Source organism: Pongo abelii, chromosome 23 (genome assembly GCF_028885655.2).
Source record: "Pongo abelii isolate AG06213 chromosome 23, NHGRI_mPonAbe1-v2.0_pri, whole genome shotgun sequence".
Taxonomy (NCBI): domain Eukaryota; kingdom Metazoa; phylum Chordata; class Mammalia; order Primates; family Hominidae; genus Pongo; species Pongo abelii.
Genome location: NC_085929.1, coordinates 30,940,876 through 30,959,058, shown reverse-complemented (window position 1 = coordinate 30,959,058; position 18,183 = coordinate 30,940,876). Strand labels below are relative to the sequence as shown.

Genomic DNA, 18,183 nt, shown 5'->3' with positions numbered 1-18,183 from the left:
AATGGAGCCCCAGGAAACGAGGAGCTGACTCAGCCAGAGACTCACGATGCCTGTCACCATGGAATCTGCCTTTCTGCCTGCTCCATGCCCAGGCCCCTTCATCTGGCTGACAGTGCCTTCATGCTCCCCTGGGGAGCACTCTGACGCCACTGTTGGTTTTTGTGATTTAGATGGGGCTGTCCCTTTCTCAGCCTACCCAGCGTGAGCTCTGGGGTAGGTACATGATGCAGGCTGCCAATTCAAGTTCAAATTCATGTTTGTTTTTCAGAGACAGGGTCTTGCTCTGTCGCCCAGACTGGAGTTCAGTGGCACAATCATAGCTTACTGCAGCCTCAACCTCCTGGGCGTGAGCAATCCTCCTGCCCCAGCCTCCTGTGTGACTAGGACTACAGGTGTGTGCACCACCATGTTCAGTTAATTTTTTAATTTTTTTGTAGTGACAGGGTCTCAATTTGTTGCCCACACTGGTCTTGAACTCCTGGCATCAAGTGATCCTCCTGTCTTGGCCTCCCAAAGTGCTGGGATTACAGGTGTGAGCCACCGCTGCTGGCCTCAATTCATGTATTCTATTCACCAATTCACTACGATTTCTTCAGGAATGGGCACATATATCTAGTCGGTCCAAACAGAGTGAATGCCGAATTTTTACAGGTACTAAAGAAGGAAGCAGCTTAATTATACCCACTGAGGTTTGCAAAGCGGCAGACTGGAGCTGCCAGTGGCTGCCTTACAACATGGGAGGAGAGGTGCCTATGAATGAAATGAATGCAGAAAGTAGAGCCAAGAGATAGAGACAAATAGATGGTCTGATGTTGCTGCACCTGCCTGATCTAGCTGGGCCTGAAACCACTTTTTTTTTTTTTGGAGACTGAGGCTCCCTCTATCACTATCACCCAGGCTGGAGTACAGTGGTGTGATCTCAGCTCACTGCAACCTCCACCTCCCGGGTTCAAGCGATTCTCGTGCCTCAGCCTCTTGAGTAGCTGGGAATGCAGGTGCCTGCCACCACGCACCATGTTGGCCAGGCTGGTCTTGAACTCTTGACCTCAGGTGATCTGCCCGCCTCGGCCTCCCGAAGTTCTGAGATTACAGGCTTGAGCCACCGCACTCAGCCAAAGCCAGTGTTCTTAACCTTACCAATTACACAAGTTTTCATGGACTTTGTTTTTCCTTTAGTTTTTTTTCCTTAAGCCAGTTTGAGTGAGGTTTCTGTCACTAGTAACCTAGTTAGTGAACACAGGAGACCTCTACCCATGAGCAAGGAAACACAAGAGGGAACAAAATAACAGCTTCAGGCAAGGGAGCCGGCCACACCACTCATTCTCCTGCAGGGAGCACCCCCCCAAAGGGGCTATGGCACACCTTCCCAGGAGGAGCCCCTGGAGCTACCTCCTAACATCAAACACACCCAGATGCACCAACACACCTCGCCAGTGGTTTGCCAGGTCTGCTGTTCTGTATTTATTTGGAGATAGGTTCATACTCTGTCACCCGGGCTGGAGTGCAGTGGTGTGATCATAGCTCACTGCAGCCTTAAACTCCTGGGCTCAAATGATCCTCCCACCTCAGCCTCCTGAAGAGCTGGGACTACAGTTCACCACACCCAGCTCTGTTCTGTATTTAAAGAGACAAAAGAAATGTGACAACCATGTACAATGAGTGACCATTAACAGTAAGTTCACGGTGGCTCACGCCTGTAATCCCAGCACTTTGGGAAGCCGAGGCGGGTGGATCACCTGAGGTCAAGAGTTCAAGACCAGCCTGGCTAATATGGTAAAATCCTGTCTCTACTAAAAATACAAAAAATTTAGCCAGGCATGGTGGCAAGCGCCTGTAATCCCAGCTACTTGGGAGGTTGAGGCAGGACAATTGTTTGAACCAGGGAGGGAGAGGCTGCAGTGGGCCAAGATTGCTCCATTGCACTCCAGCCTGGGCCACAGAGCGAAATTCCGTCTCATGAAACAAAAAATAAGTTAATAATGTAATCTAACATACAGTCCATGCTCCAATTAGGGGCCAACTGGAGACATTTAGATATGGACTGTATAATAGGTTATATTATTAAATTAATATCAATGTTCTTATGTGAAATAATAATATTGCAGTTAGGTTAGAGAATGACATTATTTGGGGTCAACACCTGCTGAAGGATTTAGTTGTGAAGTGCCATGATGTCTGCAGCTTACTTTCTCTACCTTACTGTCACTATAGAGGGAAAGAGAGAGAGAAAGAGAAAGAAAGAAAGAGAGAGAGAGAGAGAGAATACCTGGGGCAAAATGTGAAAAGTGGTGAATCTAGATGCATACAGGTGTTCATTGTACTAGTCTTCTAATTTTTGTGCAGGTTGGTTATCTTCTCTTTTTTTTCTTTCCTTTTTTTTTTTTTTTTTTTTTTTTTAACAGAGTTTCATTCTTGTCACCCAGGCTGGAGTGCAGTATCATGATCTTGGCTCACTGCAACCTCCGCCTCCCGGGTTTGAGCAATCCTCCTGCCTCAGCCCCCCAGTAGCTAGAATTACAGGCCTGCACCAGTATACCTGGCTAATTTTTATATTTTTAGTAGAAACGGGGTTTAGATATGTTGGCCAGGCTGGTCTTGAACTCCTGACCTCAGATGATCCACCTGCCTCGGCCTCCCAAAGTGCTGGGATTTCAGGCATGAGTCACCACGCCCGGGTAATTTAATTAATTTAATTTAATTTAATTTAATTTAAGGTCAGGTGGATGGTGAAGGATTCCGTGGCATAGTGAATGGGGTAGGAACTGAGGCAGAAGCCCAGATGAGATGGACCTTTCTTTTTTTTTCAGATGGGGTCTCGCTCTGTCACCCAGGCTGGGATGCAGTGATGCGACCACAGCTCCCTGCAGCCTCAACCTCCTGGGCTCAAGCAATCCTCCCACTTCAGCCTCCTTAGTAACTGAGACCACACCCTGCTAGTTTTTGTATATTTTGTATATTTTGTAGAGATGGGGTTTTGCCAGGTTGCCCAAGCTCATCTTAAACTTCTGGGCTCAAGCAATCTGCCCACCCCGGCCTCCCAAAGTGCTGGGATTACACATGTGAAACACCACCTCAACCAACATGGTCCTTTCTATCATGAAGTTATTTCTCAGGTGGTATGTCTAGGTGGCAGAAACTGTCTGCAAGGTCAATCCTCTTCCCACTCAACTGCCAGATTCTAGGCCTCCCAAGGGACGGAGTTCTTAGAACTTGACCCTGGGTTTGAGACTGGCAGAAAAAACCCCTAAACTAGCCCAAGGGAATTAGCTGGCTGGGCTCAATCTGCAAAGGAAATGCATTTGGGCTTTAAACTGTGGCTTCCCCCAGGGACACTCAGGGCAGAACCTGTATCTCCAGAACTGGGATAGGATGAAAATCTAAAGGACCCAAGCCATGAATGCAAATTCCTAGAATGTCAAGGATAAAAAAGAGCAGGCTGGACGCTAATCCAACCCTCCCGTTTTACAGACAGGGAAACTGACCCAGAAAGGGTAACGATTTGCCCATGTGTTAACCTGGGGGTATATCCCACACGTAAGCCTCCTTCTCCTGCAGGGTACTGTTGCCACCTCCTCTCCAGCGTTCCAGTGTGGCTCCATGGCCCCTCTACCCCTACACTTCCGTTAAGTAAATCCTTGCTTCTGAGTGTCCAACTCATCAAGGCACCACAGATCCCATTCAATCTGGGCCTCCAGCAAGGGGATGGGCCCCAGCAAACCAGGGGCCTTCTCACCCATGGTGTTGTGGAGGCACAGGTACATTCTCCGGCCACAGACTCTATATACACAGCCCCTGACATCAGAGAAAGAAAATGGGGAAGCAGGGTGGGAGGCAGGTGCTGAGAACCCACTCAGCTCCACCCACAAAGCACAGACCCAGATTCAAATCCCAACTCTGTGACTTCCTCACTGAAGACCTTGAATGAGTTTCCTAAACTCTCCGGGTCTCCATTTTCTCGTCTGTAAAATGCAGCGAATAATGGTACCTGCTTCATGAGGTGGTTGCAAAGCCTCAGGAAAACAGTGCAATGAAGCCTTAGCACACAGTCAATGCTTAATAATGGTGAAGCCAGGCCCCTATCGTCAGAGCTGCATGCCTCAGGGACGCCTGGGGAGGTGTCAAGGACACCAGGTCCCTGGGGAGGGAGCCAAGGCAACCAGAGAGCATCGGATGCAGCCCAGGAGTATCTGCTATGTGGCAGTGAATGCAGTGAGCTGCTGTAGAAGGAGAGATGCCTCACTCAGCAGAGGTAGAGGGAGGAGGCATCTTGGTGACTCAGGAGCCCCAACAGTGGGGACTTGGCTGCCTCATCAATTCACCAGAAATGCAAGGGCTTATTTCTGAACTCTGAATTCTACTAGATCAATATGTCTGTACATCTTCATGTGAGTACCACACTATCTTAATTATCATTGCTTTGCAATACTTTTTTTTTTTTGAGACTGTCTCACTGTGTCACCCAGGCTGCAGTATAATGGTGTGATCTCAGCTCACTGCAACCTCCACCTCCTGGGTTCAAGTGATTCTCCTACCTCAGCCTCCCAAGTAACTGGGACTACAGGTGTGCACCACCACGCCTGGCTAATTTTTATATTTTTAGTAGAGTCGGGTTTTCACCACGTTGGCCAGGCTGGTCGCAAACTCCTGAGCTCAAATGATCCGCCTGCCTCAGCCTCCCAAAGTGGGATTATATGTGTGAGACACCGTGCCTGGCCACAATACATTTTGAAATCAGAAAGAATGAGTCCACCAACTTTGTTCTTCTTTTTCAGGATTATCTTTGAACATCTACGTGAATCTCAGGATCAGCTTATCAATGTCTGCGAAGAAGCTAGCTGGGATTTTGATGGCAACAGGTTTCCAGTTCCTAGTTCAGCTGCTCCTGAGCTCCAGCTCTGCTTCCTCCCTTGGGCTCCCTGGGGCACCCTGCTTTCTTTCCCATAAATTCCATCTTTTGCTTAACCAGATGACACTGGGTTTTCATTTCTTGCAATCAAAGGAATCTTAAACAACAAAACTAGAAACACAGTATTGCATACTGTACCAAGCCATCATCCCAATGTCACCTTCCCAGATATCACCCAGAGACCCCACTGGGGTCCCAATCTCAACACTGGCCCATGCCCCCAGCTTTTCACTCTACCCTGTAACTGGTGTCACTTCCAGGTTACAAATATTGTATTTACAAACAGGCCCTCCCTGGATAAATGCTTGTGAGATTGAACTAGATGTCCCCAAACAGCACCAAAAGAACACTCTTACCACTCTACACACCTTAGTAACTCTGCTTCATGCCTGGCATCTCACTCAGTATGCAAATGTGCTCTAGAAAAGCCAGACATTATTGTGCCCAATGGACAAAAGATATAGAAACCTAAAGCCCAGAGAAGGCAAGCATCTTGCCCTGGGTGACTTGCCCTGACAGCTCCAGATTGAATGGTGTCTGCACTGATGCACACACCATGCCAAGCCAGCACAGACATGGGGGTCCCACTGTCCTGCCCCATCTTTAAGAGCTGCTTTAGAGGCCACCTCCTGCAGGTAAGTCTTTCAGGACTGCTCCATGGTACTTCTGGAATCAGCTCTAGACTTTTTTTTTTTTTTGAGATGGAGTTTCACTCTTATTGCCCAGGCTGGAGTGCAGGGGCACGATCTCGGCTCACTGCGCCCGGCTAATTTTTTCTATTTTTAGTAGAGACAGGGTTTCACCATGTTGGCCAGGCTGGTCTCAAATTCCTCACCTCAGGCAATCCGCCTGCCTCGGCCTCCCAAAGTGCTGGGATTACAGGCATGAGCCACCGTGCCTGGCCTCCTGGCATCAGCTCAACAGAGAAACTGAAAGCTCTGAAAGGGCAGGAACAGTCTGTCCTCCATCCCAGCTCTGCTAACTGCCCAGCCTCATCTTTCTGAGAAAAAGCAACCAAAGTGGGAAGCCTCTTATTTTGACCCTTTTCTATGCCAACCCTTAAGACTGGCTGTACTTTGCCCAGGAACCTGCATCCAGGGGATACACAACCAGTGCTGGCAACTGAATGGCATGACAGAGGGAGACCAGGCAGGAAAAACCTTCTGCCGAGATGGGGGAGTGACAACCCAGAGAAGCTGCCTCAGAAGGAGGGCAACTCATTGGAAAAACTTTCCACGTATCAGCTAATTCACATGTGCCGGGAGAATGTTTTGAGCTAGAGGACAATGCTTTTTTCCTCCTAGAATTTCCCTCTTTTTCAATTCACTCCATTGGAGCAGGCGGCTAGCCAGTACTCACTGCCCCAAGGAAAGGATGCAGCTGGAAGTCGGCTATACTTTGGTTAAGTCTCAAAGGAAAAAGGGGGTCAGGATGCAGAAAAAACAGTTTCGCCAGAAACATAGAGGAGAAAGGAATGAAGGTGGTGAGGGGAGAGAGGTCAGAGGTTCTAGAAGAGTGCTGTGCCTGCTTAGGACCTCAGCAGATGGACCAAGAGACACACGGTAAACTGAGGCAGGCAATTCCCTGACCCTGAGTCTGGCATGGAAGCCTCAGAAAGCCCCAGGGCCAGGCTGCCCATGCTGACATAGCTGGCAACAAATGACTTGATGAGCGGCTGACACCACACACATGCACACACACACCCTGGGGTGTTTAGTCAGGTCCTAGTAGGTGGGGAATGTCAGAAAGTCACTGAGAGGATTGGGACTTCACATAAAAATTAAAGTGATAGGAAATACAATTATCTTTCTTTCTCTCTTTTTTTTTTTTTTTCTTGTTTCTGGGAAGTTGACAGGATGTTTTTGTTCGGTTGGTTTTGGTTCGGATGTTCTTTTAAGAGCATCATATAATCATTTATATATAAATTATTAATGTTGGGAAGGGACAAGGGGCATACATTGTGCAGAGGGGGCGCGCACACAGGGATCGCGGAGGGTCAGGGGTAGCAAATGATGCTATGCAAAACAGCCACATCTAACAGATGAAATAATCACACCAACGGGGTGGGGTAGGGGCGGTGGCCATGGGGATTGGGCATGGGGCCGGGGGGGGGGAAGGCAGTGGGGACATGGAAGAGAGACCTGGTCCAAGATTCTGTGCACTTTCTGTCCCTACCCTCGCCTCCTCCCCACCTCTGAACACCACACGAGGCCTTGACCTTCTGTCTGTCTCTCCCTCACCCCGTCTCTCTGTCCAGCTTCGGAGGCCCTGCAACTGAGCAGCACCCTCTTGGCTCTGGGTGGCAGGCCAAGGGAAGGGCGGGGGGAGTGTGGGGGGGTACTCCAAGGTCCAATGTAGGAGCCATGGTGTTCTCTTGATCGCAGGTTCTACAGTGGCTTGTCGCCTTCCTTCTTCAGGTGACTGTAGTCATCCTCCTGACAGGCAGCCGCACACTGTGCAGCAGGTGATGGTCACGCAGCCACTGCGGCTGTTCCAGTGCCAAGTGCTGCAGCTCAGCTGACTGTGCGTGCATGGCCTGCAGCTGATGAGCTGCTGACATCGGGGCAGAAAGGGAGGCCGAAAGGTCCCGGTAAGGGGCAGCAAAGAGCTGGTGACAAAGAACTTCGTTCTCGTGCAGAGGGTGAGGAAGAAGGGGGTTATGGAGAGTCCCAGCTGGATAGGGGATCCGGGTCAGGTGAGACCCTGAGGCCAGGGGTTCAGTGAGACGGTGCACCGAGGCAGAGGCTGCATGGATAGCATCTTGCTGGTGCAGGCGCAGGTGTGAGTGGAAGTGGGAGTGCTGGTGGTGATGGAGAGTCACACTGAGCATCTGCAGCTGAGCCAGTGGGTCATTGCCCAGGGCCGCCACTCTTTCTGCATGCTGTCTCTCAGCTGCCAGCTGCTCAGCATAGGACATGTCAGGCCGCAGGGCTGTCCCAGCTGCCAGCACTAGACATTCTGGCTCCAGGGGCCCCAGGCTCAGATGAACCCCAGGCTCGGATGAAAAAGGAAAGGGTGCAGGCCAGGTGGGCCAGGCTGCAGAGCCAGGCCCCCATGTTGGGGAAAGTTATCCAAGTCTGGCCCAGGGACCCCATGTAAGGGGTTCCAGCTCTAGGCTGCACCTCGAAGCCAGGCTTGAGGCAGTCATGGAGGTCTCGTTCACAGGCTTCCCGTTTCCTCTCCCAGGCAGCTGGATCACTGCTGTACAGGGCCGGGACGCTGTAACCCAGGAGCCCCAGGTCCACTGCCCCCAGGGGCACGTAGAATGGATGGTTGTGATTGCCAGGAGACATGACAGGAGGCCGGGCATATTCACTGAGTGTGCGGGGCTGGAGTGTCAGGACCCAGGTAGGGGGGCACTGTAGCCACTGCACTGCCTGGTTCAAATGGAGGCCGATGGGGCACTGAGCCCAGAGATAGGCACTCCACCGGAGCACAACCCTCCTGTGCCAACTTCACGCTGTGTTCGAGCTCGCGCTCTTTCTCACGCTCGTGCTCTTTCTCGCGTTCCTGCAGGCAGGCGCTCTTTTTCTTCGTGGGTGCTGCTTGGCCTCGCCACCACACCTTCTCCACCAGGTCTGTCTGCTTCTTGGCCAGCTTGCAGCCCTCCAGCAGCATGAAGTACAGGTCACTGTGCATGCATGAGTTGAAGCCACGATCCAGGTGTTTGTTGAACCTGGCAGGCTGACTGGCATGCCTGGGCACATCTACCACCTTGGGAGGGGGCGAGGGGCTGTGGGCTGGGGGCACTGGGCTCTCATACTCCTCAGCCAGCTCCTGTTTGATCTGCATGGTGCTCAGAGGAGGCCCTGAGGCAGGGGCCGCAGGTGGTGGTGGCAGAGATGGCAGGCCTGAGGGCTCCACAGGTGGCATGGGCCCAGGTCCCATGATGGGCGAGCCCAGGTTGAAGGTCCCTGGGCCTGCAGGTAGTGAGGTGCCTCGATAGCCCGGTGGGGACCCCGTTTGGGAGGAGGCAGGCAACCCAGGCTTGTATCCAGATGGGGTGGCTGTCTTGTAGGCCCATGGGGACGGGGCTCTCTTTCCGTACAGTGGGGGCACAGGTAGGGAGGCTGTTTTATAGCCTGCAGCCAAGGAAGCCACGGTGGCAATAACAGTGGAAAAGGTAGCTGAAGAGGTGGTGACCATACGCACCGGTGGGAAGGGGTAGGACGCCCCCTTAAAGGCCCTGGGAAGGGGAGGGGTGTGAACACGGGTAGGACCCTTGAGAAGTGGAAGATGAAGAGTTGGAAGAGGAAGAGACTGGTGGGCCACCAGGGCCTGCTTGGCTGTAGGACACCTAGCTGTGAGGTGAGGCAGGTGTGCTGGCCCTAGTGGGTCGGGCCTCAGAGACCCCAGGGAGGGAGACATGGCATAAGGGTGTGCATGCTGGGAACTACCGCCCTCCAGGGGGTAGGGAAATACTCCAGGAGGAGGGGCCCAGAGCTTCTGTGCTGCTGGTGCTGCTGTTGCTGTTGTTGCTGGTGGTGATGGTGATGTGTTGAGGCTGGTGGGTGGGCAGTGGACTGGGCCCCAGTAGAGGGAGGGAAGGGGCCTGGATGGGCATTGCTGTTGGCTAAGAGGCGGCCATAGGAAGGAGGTGGTGGGGGACCTTGGCTCCACACAGCCTGGGATGAGAGAGAAGGCTGAGTATACTTGGGGGGCTGATTGGAGACAGACAGGCTTGTTGGGGGAGGGGAAGAATGGGGGTAACTGGGCAATGCCTGGGAAGCTGGGTACCGGGAGGCAGAGGAAGAGGAGGAAGAACTGGAAGAGAAGGCTGCTGCAGGGCTACTACTAGAAGATGAGTAAGAAAACCTCATGGTGGCAGCTGGGGCAGAAGAGGAGGAAGCAGGAGGCAGAGAGTGGGGTGAAGGAGCCAGAGTCGGGCCCTTCTCTGGGCCAGGAGGAAGTCCACTCATACCCTGCCCCATGGCATGGGGAGAGGGCAGATGACCAGGTAGTGGTTGGGCCCCCAGGCCAGGGGGAGAGGCTGATGCATTGTTGTGGGGTCTCAGGGCAGGTAGGGGAGGCAAGCTCGGGATCACATGGGGGAAGCTGGCTGGTGGTGGAGCAGAAGGTAGGTTCCCACTACCCACTGCAGTGGTAGGCGGCTTTGCTGGCGGAGCACTCCCACTGTCAGCATCTCCTCTTGTGGAAGGGTCATGACCACCACTGTCAGCACTGCCACCAGCACTGACGCTGCCTTTGTCACATCACTACTCGTGTCACTATCACTGTCGATGTCACCAATGCTATCATCAGTGTCGCCATCACTATCAGCTTCACTAAAATTGCCACTAGCTCCAGGATGCTGGAAACCCTGGAGGCTCTTTCCGGCACCCTTGTCTGGCCAGCTCAGCTATGCCTCAAGCTTCCTACATGCACAACTCCAGGGGGCGGGGCGGGCGGGGAGGGGAGGGGTGGGGAAGGGAAAGGAAGGAGCGCAGGGCAGGGCAGGGCAGGGGAGTCGGACATGGAGCTGGGCCAAACCACAAATCACCCTAAGGCTCTGAGCTAGGGGCGGGGTCCTTTCACTCTGAGTAAACTCCCAGCACCTTCTGATCTCAGTTCCAACAGCAAAGCAAGTGGCACCCCGAGGGGCCTGGCCCACGTCTCTCCCAGTTTCTTCCCCACATGCCCTCTTCAGTCCCTTCCTTGGGACTTCCACTACTGGTCTCTGAGGGTCTCACCCTGGAATCCCCACCCGCTTTGAGATGCAGACCCTCCTCTTCCCCCATTTAACCCACAGACCCCCAGATCTGAGCAGGACTCAGAGCCCCAGCCTCTGCTCTAATGCGTGTAACCCAGAGCCACCCAATGGCAACCCCTAACAGTAAGTACTCAGGTTTTACATTTCCTCAAGGAATCTCAATTCTTACAACAGCCCTGTGTTGTGGGTAAGGCAGAAATCCCCCACTGACACATGGGGAAACTGAGACCCAGAGAGAGGAAGTGTCCCATTCCAGTTCCTCAATGGTCAAGGTGGAGTCAGCGCTGGAACCTGGGCTCCTGGGCATGGACCTCTGAGCTCTGGTCAGCCCTGCCCACCACAACGTCCACAGGCACCACGGTCACAGCAGCCCCGGTCCCCGAACCATGCCCTAACCTTCCAAGCCCGGAAGGCCCCGCCACCCCCTCAACCTCAATGGGCCCCAAGCAGACACCTGCTGTGTGCAAAAGACCTTGATGAGTCCAGTCCGCAAGCATCGACTGAGCCTGTGTGACATCCCAGGCTTCCACGTGAACGTGATGGGGCAGGGCCTGCCCTCCTGGAACCCACAGTCCAGTGGACACTGAGTCAGCACATGGGGACCTCTGGGACATCCTAGGGCTCTTCCTTCACCTTCGGCTTTGCCTTGAAGGCAGCCCTGGCCAGCCACACTCCTGTCTTACTCCTCACCTGCACAGATTCAAACCTCAGGCCCGGCTTTGCCTTGGACTCTGGAGCAGTGAGTCTCAACACAGGGGGCTTCATATGGAATGAAGCTAGGCTGAGACCTGGACCCGTCCTCAGGGAGCTTTGTGAAGACAAGCCTCTCATCTGCTCCACACCTCCCAGAGAAAGGCGGGCCTCAGAGGGCACAGTCTCATTGCTGGGCCCTGCCCTGCATGGCTCCCAGCCCAGACACACACACCCCTCCCAACCAGAAGCCAACTCCTCTGCTGCCTCCCGTACACTGGCCCCTACCCTCAGGGCAGCAGCTCCCAGGCCCAGGCATCAGGGAGGGCCCGAGAGCAGACACAAGCCACACTGTGCCATCTTCTCATCTGCACCATCCCGTCTGCCAAATATACAGTGCCCATGGTCCCTCCCTGCCAGAGGATGGATGGCAAAGTGCTTTTGAAGAGGAGGAAGGAGGAAATAAAAAGCCACACACACTTGGAAGCAAAAAATTACTGAGGAACACAGCCCCTCTCTCCCTCGCCCTTTGTGCCACCCCCATTAGTCCACCATTTTCCACACCGGGCCACCCCTGGCCACCTCCCTTAGAACCCTCTCCCAGTCTGACAATGCCCCCAGCCCAGGAGCTGAAAGGAAACCGATCATGAAAACCACCAGACTCTGTTCGCCAGCTGCGGAGAAACTGCCAGTGCTGGGAACCAGAGACAAACCTTTGGCTTCCATGTGCCTACTTTCTGTCCCCCGGGGAGGAAAGAGCACATCCCTCATCCCAGACAGAAGCTCAGAGGCAAGAGTGGCCAGAAGGCCAGACAGGAGGCTGGGGACAGATGAAGCTGCTCAGGCTAGGACACAGCTAGGGTGGACTGCCTGGGGTGCAGGTGGGAGACCTCCTCTCACAACCCACCCCCAAGAGAGCGGGCAGACCAGACGTTTAGCAGGTCACAGACTCCCCCACCACAAGGCCACACCCATGGCATAGACTAGGAGCATCACACACGCATACACACAGACATGAGCACACACAGACATGAGCACACACAGATACAGAAGGCCAGAGGTGCAGACAGGCAGCTACTCAGACACAGAGTGCATGGGTGTCCACATGCATACACCTCACACATGGTCACAGACTGGCAGTCACAGCCACATACACAGGCCTGCACACACAGGCTCAGACACACACACACACACGCGCGCGAAAACCTGCGGACACATAGACATACACATTCAACTGCAGTCACACAAGGTGCAGACCTCCGGGATTTGCCAGCAGATTGTGCCCAGGGACAGTGGGGGAAGGCTTACAGTCTCTGATGTCCCCACCAGGATCCTGCATCTCGACTTCCCAGGGCATCGGCAGACCCTGCTCTCAGGCACAGCCCAAGCTCCTCTGTTCCCCTGGCCACCAATGCACTTAACAAGACTTCACTTCTAAGTCCTCTCCCATCATTCGACTACTCTCCCGCCTGGCACCCACCATCCAAAGCCCCCAAAGGAGACGCTGCACTTCCAGCCAAACATGGTTGTGGCTGCAGAACCCCAGCTCCCAGCGATGTCCCTGGGGCTGTCTGCAAGAGGGCCGTGGTACAGCGGGGTGTCCAGCATGGCACCTCCCTCTTCACCTGCCCCAACCTGAGCTTCCTATGGGTGAGGCTGCAGGGCTGGGAGGTGTGTCCTGCACGCCAGGAGGCATCAAGATATGCCGAGGAGGTTGTGGAAGGCAGCTTCCCCATACCCAGAGGAACTCACAGCTCTAGAAACGGCTCAGCTGACAGACTGCTCCACAGCCCCAGTTAGCAGCCCGGCCCACACAGCCCCAGCTTCCTGGGACCCAAAGGCACCCCAAGGATTCCCGCAGCCACACCCAGGAGTGACAGAAAGATCCAGCTGGAAGCCTCAAGGGCGCCTGAGCACTGGGGCCCTTCACACCCACTCCCGAGGGCTGCCTGAGACAGGAACCTTTGCCTGCCTGCTCCACCATGGCTCGGCACATGCCAGGAACCAGCCACACACATCATTCCACTAGCACACATGGATGTTAAGTGTACATGCACACGTGTGGGCACGGGCATGGGATGCACACATGGGCACGCACATGCACAGGACACCCAGGTACACACATATATCTGCATCTGGACATACATATTAGACACCTGTACACACCTAACCACAGTGCTGCACACTCATGCACAATGCACACTCACATGCGACAGTGTATAGGCTTCAACAGAGACACCTGCACACACTGCTCATATACTGACAAATCCCCACTGGACACACGCACAGAATGCAGACTTGTGCTCACAGGCACTCATGAACATACACTGCATGCACACTGCAAGGGGCATTTGCAGGTACACACACAGGCACAGATCTGTACCTGTCAGCCGCCCCCCCCCCCCCCAAGTATCTACACAGAGGTCAGAGCAGTGCCATGCTTCACACTGGCAGTGTGGGGTGGGTGGGTGGTACCCATGTGCGGGTGTATTTGTCTTCCCAGCTGAACCGCAGGGCTCGTCCTCATCTCTACATGCTCGGGTGCTAGTCCTCACGCAAACAGGGCTAGCGTGTCCTGCCTCATACCACAGGGCTAGTGCTCATCTCTGCATGCACTGGTGCTGGTCACACCTGGTACACAGCAGGCACTTACTAATGGCAGTCTCTCAAAGGGATGTGGCCCATACACTACAACAGACACTGGGGTGGGTGGGCACAGATATGGACCCAGGCCCTGCCTACCCCCAAGCAGTGGAGAAAGAGAAAAAAACGGCCTAGCTGGTGCCATTGGCCTCTTTCCCACCAATTCTCCCTGAAGTTTCCTCTCTGGGGCCTGCTGCTACCACTGTGAAGGTCCCAGACTCTGTGCTGAGGTGCCAGGGGCCAACCCCAGGCTGTGGACCAAGGACACAAGGATTTCTATTTTCTTGACTCCTTCACACCAGGGGATACCACAGGGGCCTCAAACCCCTGGGAGTACAGGTGTGGGAGCAGCTTCAGGGTCCTGGGCCAGTGCAGGGCTGGGGGCTGACTCTTCCTCCAAGGCAGGTAGCCCCCAGCAGGAGCCTGGAGGCTTCCCCCCACCCTCACTTCTGCCCCAGGAAAGTTAGGATTGTGGGGTTCATGCTCCGGGGTGGCTTCAGGCCACTGGCTTCCCACTGGATGGCCACTCCAGAGTGCCCCAAGTGCCTCTTACCCCAGTGGCACCCACCCATAGCCAGGAAATGCTGGTGGACACCTTGGGTCCTGCCTGCCCTGCCTCCATCTGGCCTCCTTCTGAGAAGAACACCTCTGCACTCAATCCGCCTCCAGGGTCAGAAGTGGGCACCTGACCAGGCCTGGCCAACCAGGGCATCTCATCTGCTCCTGGCTGCGGGGACTGGTTCAGGAGACCTAAGTGAACCCAACAAGATACCTTCCCAGGAGGCTTCCCCTGCTAAAGCATGAGATGAAAGCCTGGGGCATTCGAGAGTGCAGGAAAATGAAACTCCCCTGCAGGAAGGCAGGGAAGAGAACTGACAGACATAGGGAAAGAGGAGAAAGATAGCATCTTTGTTTTTTTGAGAAGTCTCTCTCTGTCACCCAGGCTGGAGTGCAGTGCAATGATCTTGGCTCACTGCAACTTCCACCTCCCGGGTTCAAGCGATTCTCCTGCCTCAGCCTCCCAAGTAGCTAGGATTACAGGCGCCTATCACCACGACTGGCTAATTTTTGTATTTTTAGTAGAGACAGGGTTTTGCCATGTTGGCCAGGCTGGTCTCGAACTCCTGACCTCAGGTGATCCACCCATCTCAGCCTCCCCAAAGTGCTGGGATTACAGGAGTGAGTTACAGTGCCCGGCCTCTATGGGCTTTTGAGGCAGGTAGAGCCAAGAAAGCTGGCTGGACTTGGAGGAGAGGGCAGTCCAGGCTCCTGTCAGCAGCAGACCCTCCACTATGTCCCCTGGCCCTTGGGGCAGGACGGGAGGAAGGGACAATGTGGTTTCCTCTGCTTGGGCAGCTCAGGCCTCATAGCCACCGGGGGGAGCTGAAAGATGAGACAAGCTCCTTTCCCAGGCATGGGGATGAGGCAGTTACAGGAAGTTCAGAAAACAGGTGTCTTGAGACAAGCAGGAGCTAGGTGGTCTGACCCAGATCCTCCCCTTTGCAAACAGTACCCATCCGGCCCCAGTACTAATCCCCTGGAGCTCAGCTCTCATCCCAGCTCCACCTCTAAGTCAATGAGGGCAGGCCATCTACTCTTTTGAAACTTCAGTCTACTATTCATCCAAGGGGAAACTTACATTGGCTTCCGTATCTTTCATAAATCACATGAAGATAAAGGATGATGGAGAGGCCAGGGGGTGTGGCTCACGTCTGTAATCTCAACACTTTGGGATGCCAAGGCGGGCGAATCACTTGAGGTCAGGAGTTGGAGAACAGCCTGGCCAACATGGTGAAACCCCATCTCTACTAAAAAGACAAATTTCAGCCAGATGTGGTGGCAGGCACCTGTAATCCCAGTTACTCAGGAGGCTGAGGCAGGAGAATCGCTTGAACCCGGGAGGCAGAGGTTGCACTGAGCTGAGATAACGCTACTGCACTCCAGCCTGGGCGACAGAGGGAGAATTCGTCTCAAAAAAAAAAAAAAAAAAAAAAAAAAGAATGATGGAGAAAGACACTGGTCTCCAGGGAAACAGGGCACAGTGGGCATTCAGAGCCAGCAACCCCACATAAGTTAGGAATTCACACCTTGGGGTTAAGAAAAACACAGCATCTAGTATCTGCACAGTGATTTACGGTCCACAGATCACCGCCTGCCTGCACTATTTCAAGAGCCAGACTGAATTTCCCATTGCACAAGTGCTGAAAAGCAAGATGATTGCAGATTGCAATAATAGGGTGTGAAAACTGAGTTCCAAGAGCAGGGCCCAGACATATACCATGATTGCACAATTTATTCTTTTTTTTTTTCCTTTTACATGGAGTCTCACTCTGTCGCCCAGGCTGGAGTGCACTGGTGCAATCTCAGCTCACTGCAGCCTCCACCTCCCGAGTTTAAGTAATTCTCCTGCCTCAGCCTCCTGAGTAGCTGGGACTACCGGTACGTACCACCATGCCTGGGTAATTTTTTGTATTTTCAGTAGAGATGGGGTTTCACCATGTTGGCCAGGCTGGTCTTGAACTCCTGACTTCTGGTGATCTGCCCACCTCAGTTTCCCAAAATGACTGCACAATTTATTTTTATCTGTTTAGTAAGGCCCTTCTACCATGAGAGTTGCTAGCAATACATGTCTATGAACTGAAGAAGCTACAAATTTTACTACAATTGAAAATTTTAAATAATAACAAGGTATCACTTTTACCCATTAGATAAAATTTTTAAAAAATTGATAGTGTCAGGTGCAGTGGCTCACACCTGTAATCCCAGCACTTTGGGAGACCGAGGCAGGTGGACCACTTGAGCTCAGGAATTCGAGATCAGTCTGGGCAACATGATGGAACCCGTCTCTACAAAAAATACAAAAATTAGTGGGGCATGATGGCAGGCACCTGTAGTCCCAGCTACTTGGGAGGCTGAGGTGGGAAGATCATTTGAGCCCAGGAAGCAGAAATTACGGTGAGCCATGTTTGTGCTACTGTGCTCCAGCCTGGGTGACAGACAGCAGACCCCGTCTCAAAAAAAAAAAAAAAAAAAAAGAAAAAGCCAGGCACAGTGGCTCATGCCTGTAATCACAGCATTTTGGGAGGCCAAGGTGGACAGATTACTTGAGATCAGGAGTTGAAGACCAGCCTGGCCAACATGGTGAAACCCTGTCTATCAAAAATACAAAAAAATTCACCAGGTATTGTGGCGTGTGCCTGTAATCCTAGCTACTCAGGAGGCTGAGGCAGAATTGCTTGAACCCAGGAGGTGGAGATTGCGGTGAGCTGAGATTGCGCCACTGCACTCCAGCCTGAACAATAGAGCAAGACTCCATCTCAAAAAAAAAAAAAAAATTGATAATAGTGTAAAGGTAGAAGAAAATGAGCATCCCATTAATGTGTAGGTATTTGGCAGTATCTCTGTGCTGGTTAATTTTACGTGTCAATTTGACTGGGCTAGGGGATGTCTCCATAGCTGATAAAACATTATTTCTGGGTATGTCTGTGAGTTGTTTCTGGAAGAGATTAGCCTTTGAATTGGTAGACTAAAGAAGATGCCCCTTTACCAATGTGGGCGGACATCAATCCACTGAAGGCTTGGGGCTTGAATAGACCAAAAAGGTGGAGGAAAGGAGAGATCATTTTCTGCCTTAGCTGAGACACCCTTCTCCTGTCCTCAGCTATCAGCGTTCCTGGTTCTTGTGCCTTAGGACTTGGACTAGAACTATACCACCAGCTTTCCTGGATCCCCAGCTAACAGCAAATCGTGGGACTTCTTGGCCTCCAAAATTGCATGAACCTGGCCAGGCACAGTGGCTCACGCCTGGCCGGGCTCAGTAATCCCAGCCCTTCGGGAGGCCGAGGCGGGTGAATCACTTGAGGTCAGGAGTTCAAGACCAGCCTGATCAACATGGTAAAAGCCCCGTCTCTACTAAAGATAGAAAAAAATTAGCTGGGCCTGGTGTGGGTGCCTGTAATCCCAGCTACTTGGGAAGCTGAGGCAGGAGAATCACTTGAACCAGGGAGACAGAGGTTGCAGTGAACTGAGATTGTGCCACTGCACACCTGCCGGGGCGACAAAGCCAGACTCTGTCTCAAAATAAAGAAACAAACCTAAAAAACTGCATGAACCAATCCCTCATAATAAATCTACACACACACACACACACACACACACACCCCTATATACATATGTATACATCTCCTATTAGTTCTACTGGTTGGCAGAACCCTGACTAATACACTCTATCAAA

General features: G+C 52.9%; 1 pseudogene; it reads right to left on the bottom strand.

Annotated features, from left to right (window-relative positions):
• Nucleotides 1-6,593: 6,593 nt before the first annotated feature.
• LOC112131545 (atrophin-1-like) lies at nucleotides 6,594-12,914 on the bottom strand (annotated as a pseudogene).
• Nucleotides 12,915-18,183: the final 5,269 nt, after the last annotated feature.